At 58.5% G+C, this 5918-nt stretch overlaps 1 protein-coding gene and 1 long non-coding RNA gene across 2 annotated transcripts in view; both read left to right on the top strand.

Moving 5' to 3' along the window:
• Positions 1–5918, top strand: part of IRX5 (iroquois homeobox 5) — a 21472-nt gene that overhangs the window by 5266 nt on the left and 10288 nt on the right. The gene's annotated exons all lie outside the window — the stretch shown is intronic.
• The window catches only part of LOC144220997 (uncharacterized), a 4607-nt gene continuing 1755 nt past the window's right edge, over positions 3067–5918 (top strand). Inside the window, exons 1-2 of the long non-coding RNA XR_013331916.1 lie at positions 3067–3101; positions 4323–4621. This is a non-coding gene — a long non-coding RNA (uncharacterized LOC144220997). The remainder of the gene's footprint in view (positions 3102–4322; positions 4622–5918) is intronic.

Raw genomic sequence — 5918 nt, 5'->3', positions numbered from 1 at the left:
CAAACCACCGGGTCTGCAAGGCGGCTGCCCGAGTCGCTGCCCCCGGTCCGTATCCCTCCAGCCCTTGGCCTCTGCAGGGTCTACGGGTTTCTTTGCGTACTTCGTCGTGAACACAAGCCTCCAGTTAAGTCTGCGGTTCTCTCCTTGCACAGCTGGGGTTCGTGGCCAGTGGTTTCTCTGGTGTCCGGAGACTTTCCAGTTTGGGAAAGTCCGGGGTTTAGACGGTCAGATGTCTCCCGCGTTTAATCCCGGAAGTAGTTCCGTGTCTTTACTGTCCCAAGTGCGTCCTCGAGCCCCGCTTGGCCGCGTCTTGGGCCGTTTCAAAGGCACAGAGCCTCGGAGGCGCTGGGGGGCGGGGGGGGGCGATTTCCGGCGTGCAGCGGGGTCTAGGTTTGTTTGCAGGCTTGGACTCGGGCGCGGAAGTTGCGCGAGGCCGCACCTAAGATACCTGGGTGCTGGGGCTGCGCGGGCGTTGGCCACCTGCGCTACACTGCGCTGGGTCTGGCCCCCTCGAGAAGCGCTAAGCTTGTCCCTTAGGGACTAGGTGGGCTCTATCCCAGGCAGCAGGGGCAGCGTGGGGTCTCTGCAGTCAGCCCCCGAGGCAGCGCCAAACCGGAACAAGCCGGGTCCCTTCCCTTACCCCTCTGTGCGGGGGCCCGAATCAATTCATGGGATTTGGGGGTGGAAGAGACCACAGCCCAGTCAATCCCCGAGGGCGCAGAAGCGCATACTGAGGACAGGCTGCAGTAAGCGGTCCTGCCTGCTCCTCGACTGGGGGTGCTAGGGCCCGAAATGGTGTTTCCTGGCCTGCGTGTGGGGCCTGCGTCGAGGCCTTCTAGTTTGCAAGCTTTTCGGGGCCTCTCATCCTGCGAGAGGTGCGCAGCCCTCGGAGAAAGGAGGGTTGCGGTGGGAGGGTCGTCCGTGCAGTTTCACAACCGGCCGTGCCTCCCAGCCCACCTGTCCCCCACAATGAGCTGCCAACTCGGGCAGAGGCAAGGAAGAGCGCTCTGCAAAGCGCCCAAAGTGAAAGGACTGTGATTGCGCTCCCGAGAGGGAGCCGGACTCGGATGCAGTTTAGGAAGGGCGCCGCCTACTGGTCCCCGGGCGCCACGCGGTTCGCAGAGAGGAGGAGTTAGGCAAGACCTGGCTGTGCCCCCCACCCCCAGCGGGGTCTTAGCTCTGAACCCCAAGCGGGTCGAACTGAAAGTGTTCCTCTGCTCCACTCTCTGCGGCTCGGGTCCCACGACCCAGTTAGCCTCGGAGATCTGGAGAGCAGGGCCCGCAGCTAGAACCGTTTTAACCCTACGGATTCCCGCCACAGTTTGGGCACAGGCACGGAAACCAGGCAGCAGGGAATTGAGAAATATGCCGACGGCTGCACCAGTGTGCGGGTGGGGGAGGGGGGAGGGGGCGCAGCCCAGGCGGTGAGCCAGTGTTTCGGCTCCGCTTCAGGTGCGCGTTTCCGTTTCTGCGGGCCTTTCCACGCCAGGGCTCCGGACGCCGCGCAGTTTTGTTTCGCCCGCGGTTTGGCACATCTGGGGTCTACCACGCAACCGGAGCCCCCAAAACCGTTTCTGTCTTTTGACCTGTGGGCTGGACCTCCATAAGAAAAGGAAAAACAAAACTACCTTCTCATTCTTACAACCCTCCTATTTCGAAAGCATCTTTAATGAGGTCGGCGTGGCAAAGCAAGAGGCGCTCAGCTGGGCGTCCCCTTTCACCCTTCTAGAAGCGCTAAGCGCTCGTATCAACTTGGTCTCAGCCTGGTGCAGAGATCTTGGGGGAGAGCGGAGGCGCGCCCTCGGCCTGGCTCTTGGAATCCCTTTCCACTCCGCCACCGAATAGGAAAATCGGGCCCGAGGGAGACCTGGCCACCTGCCCTCCTTCCAAAGTGACCAAAGCTGCGGGACTGTCCCTAGACCTACCCCGCAGGCGTCCCGCTGCGACCAGGCCAGAGTTGGTCTCCTTTTCGTTTTCGTTTAAATGCGACTGATGTCCAGGGCCCGAGGCGGGACCCAGGTTGTGGCCTAACGAAGGATCGCTTCTGGGGCAGGGATGAAGGTCTGGCTGCACCCCCTGCCCAGGCCAACTCCTCCGGGCCTCGAGGGGGTCTCTGGCCTTCTGTCGGCCGCAGGCCCCAGCTCGGGGTCCCCAGGGCCGCCCTCCAGGCTGCGCTCGTTTCCGGCGCCCGGACGAGCCCAGCGCGCACAGACGCCACTTTTCCCAGTGAAATCTGCTTTTATTTGCTTCGAGCAAACCCCGGGCTCTCAGCGCTCCCGCCTGATGGATGCAAATGTAAATGTGCACTTATTTAATTGGATCAGGCCCCAAGATAAAAGAGATAAACGGCTCCCCGTTTGCTAACTTATTTTCCGAGGCATGCAGCGCCGCGGAGGGGAAGCTAATGAAGGAGCTGCGCGTCGCTCGGCGCTCGGGCTCTCCACGGTCAGAGCGCGCTGGCCGGTAGGCTCCGCTGGGCCTGCGGCTCCCCGTCGACCTCCTCTGCATGGGCCCTGCCCGCCGGGCTGGACGCCCGTGGGACCTTCTGTGCTCCAGGATCCGAAAGTGAGAAGCGCGGCGCTGGCTTCGCGTTTGCAAATACCCCACTCCTCGCCACAATTTTCTCGGGCTCTTTCCCCTCTCCTCTCTTACCCAGCTCTCCGTGCTGGAGTCAGAATGGCCCGGCCCATCCCATAGAAAATGCTGTCTTGCTCTCCGCGCCTGGCGTTCTCTCTCACTTCAGGTGGCCGTTTCAGAGAGAAAGACGCTAGGGCCACGCAGGAGGCTGGGCGCGGCGCACCCCCGTGCCCGCCACCGGGGTCCGGTGCAGCCGCCCTTCCTACAGAGGGACCCCCTTCTCTGTTCCCAGATGGCTCTCTTTCGGAGCCTGGAATTTCGTTCAGAATCGTCAGGAAGCCATGGATTGCCCCCTCCCCCCAATAACGTACGCACGCAGTACACACAGCTCTTCAATAATTTCAGGGGTCTCGGGACCCCGACATCTAGACATGGGGGAGGGGGTGAAGGGCCGTTTGACTCTTCCCTCCTCGGGGCTAGAGTTCAGAACGTCAGCGCCAGCGCCTCCTCCTCAGCCACTCTCGGTTCGTTACCCAATTTGGGGCCTGGGATTTTTCCCTCCGCCAAATTTCTCTTCTGTTCGGAAGGGCTGGGGAGGAGGAGGAGGTGGGTGAGGACAGGAGGCGGACAGGAGAGCCTGCGGTGCTTGGGGGGTGTAAAGGAGCCAGGGGAAAGGGGCGCCCTAGTCGGAGACCTTCGCCAGGTAGTCCCCAGAGGCTAGGCTGCGTAGGGCTGGGAGGCTGAAGCAGGGGAGGCTGGCCGGGGCTGGCCGGGTGAGGCTGGGCGGCGGGCTGGTCCCCATCTCCGACGCGCTGATGGATTGGCTTGTCAGGAGAGCTCTGTGCGCGGAGCCCATCAGAAAGCACTTACCTCGCTATACTGAAATTACTGTCTTTTCAGGGGCTAATTTGTGTAACTCCCATGGAGGGGCTTGGAGGGGGTTTGATGAGGCATAAAATGATGATTAATGAATTTATTGGCCGCTGCTCATCAAACAAGGGCTGGAGAGCTCCCGTCTGCACTGGTGGCCTGGCGGCGGCGCTCAACACAGCTGGGGTTCGGCCTCGGTGTATGTGTGTGTGTGTGGGGGGGTGCTCAACGCTGCAAGAGTTTTCCCCTAGCCCCTGGCCCTGGCCCTGGGCGCTCTCCTTGACCTTAGCTGCTTTCTGCTGGCCACAACCCTGCATTCAGGGTGACTCCAGCCATGCCACATCGCCCCCTGCAGGCGGGCGACTGGGGCCTGGGGAGGAGGGAGTGGGGAAGGGCTGGCTCCTGTGGATGCGGGCCCAGAGAGGGTGGCAGCCTCAGCCCCTTCATAGCTGGGAAGAGTGTGACCAGGGAACCCCAGGCATGTGAGGATGGAGACGTAGGCTGTTGTGGCTTATTGATTGAGTGCTTGGGCCTTAGTGGCTAAGGACTGCCTCTGCAACTTACTAAGTTGTATGTCTTAGATCAGAAACCTCTCTGAACCTCAGTGGCCTCACCAGTAAAAGGCGGCCTGCAACACCCCTGGCTTTTTGAGTGGCACATAGTTGTCCTTCAGTATAGGCACCCCGCCCCCGCCAAGTCCGCTGTACCTTTGACTCCCCATGACACCCTGCCCTGCTGAAATAGTGCAGGAGAGACCTTGGCATTGACCTCTCCAGTGGAATGCTTAGATTAGCCTCCAGGTTAGTGTAGTTCTGCTTAAACTATTCTGTTCGCTTCCTCCGATGTATACTAATTGAGCACCTACACTATTCCAGATGTGCCGTTCCAGAGGCTGAGGGTACAGCCGTGAACAAAACAAAGCCCCTGCCCTCCCGGAGGGGGAGTCAGAAAGTAAACAAATGCGTGTGATAATGGCTTCTCACACTCTCCGGGTGAAGAGTATTCGCAGAAAAATGAAGTAGGGTGAGGACATGGAAGGGAGTATGCTGAGAAGTATCCATTACAAGGCATGCTTGAGCAGACACGGAAAGAAGTTAGGGCATAGGCCATGGCCATGAAGATACCGGAGGGGAGATTTCTAGGCAGAAGGAATCGCAAGTGCCAAGATCCTGAGGTAGGAACAGCCTTGAGCAACAGCAAGGGGATCCCTGTGGGAGATGATGAGGTCAAGGCAAAGCCAGGTTCAGGTTGTATAGGGCTCTATTGGTCCTGATGAGATCTTTGGGTTTCATGGTGAGAGACAGAGGAAGGAAGAGAGGGTTGGTCTCTGAGGGGAGTGACAGGATCTAACATATGTCTTCAAGGCAACCCCGGGCGTGAGGAGCTGGGGCTCGGGGCGTGCAAGATGGAAACAAGGCACAGTTAGGAGACTGACGGAGAATCTAAGGGCAGGGGGGCGGGGGGCGGAAATGCAGTCTTGGACCACGGCCGTAGCCAGAGAAGTGGGGAGAAGTGATCAGGCATCAGGCGTAGGCTATTTTTTGAAAGTAGAGTCAACAGGCTTTGCTGATGNAGAATGGTGAATGGAGCAGAGTTCTGGATGCTTCCAGGGATTTGGGCCTGGGCACCCAGGGGCTTGGGGCATGCCATTTGCTGACATGTCCTCTATAAGAGAGGAACAGGGATTATGTGTTTTTGTTTTGTTTGTTTTTAGAGAGTGGGGGGAAAGTGGACACTATTTGACCTGCCTTCCAACTGCTTTGGCTCAAAAGAACTGCTCTAGGGGACAGTGGCAACCTGTAGAGTCCCGGGCAAACCCTAAAATGAACAGCCGCTCTTCCCTGACAGCAGATACTTTAGGGTTCTCTGACCACCACATCTCCCCTTTGATTTCTGTCTTTTCTCTCGTTCTTTTTTTTTTTTTTTTTGCTTTTTTCTCAATCAGTGGAGACACTGAGGTTCAGAGAGTGAAAATGACTCGCCCAGGCTCACACAGTGAGTTTCCAGGCAGCCCCGAGCTGGGCACCCAGGTCTGGCTCCCTCGGACGCCGTGTTCTGTTTCTCTGTGCCTCACCCCAGCTAAATTCTCTGGGATATGTGTATTTTAACAGAGAGCTGGAAACAAAATGCCTTAACAGAGAGGAATGAATTTATAATGGTGCAATCTCAGACACTGTGACAGGCTGTCAAGGGAGATATTTTTAGGCTGGGCCAGGAAACATCTTAGCCCTCCTCCGAGCTGCTGGAGGACGCTGCCTCTTCAGGACTCCGTGTGTGAAGTACAGATGAGGGAAACGGTACGAAGGGGCCGTCTCTCCCAGATACTCAACAGCAAGGAGGAGCTAAGACTGTTCGCCCGCGCCAAGGATGGTTTGCTTCCCTAAATAATTGCTATCTGGAAAGATCTGCTCCTTTCTTCTGTTGGAAGTGACTGTCTGCCCCCCCCCGCCCCCCCCCCCCCCTTTCTCCAC

This window comes from Crocuta crocuta, unplaced genomic scaffold (genome assembly GCF_008692635.1).
Source record: "Crocuta crocuta isolate KB4526 unplaced genomic scaffold, BGI_CrCroc_1.0 scaffold124, whole genome shotgun sequence".
Taxonomy (NCBI): Eukaryota; Metazoa; Chordata; class Mammalia; order Carnivora; family Hyaenidae; genus Crocuta; species Crocuta crocuta.
The sequence above is the reverse complement of the archived record's forward strand: the minus strand, read 5'-3'. Positions and strand labels throughout refer to the sequence as shown.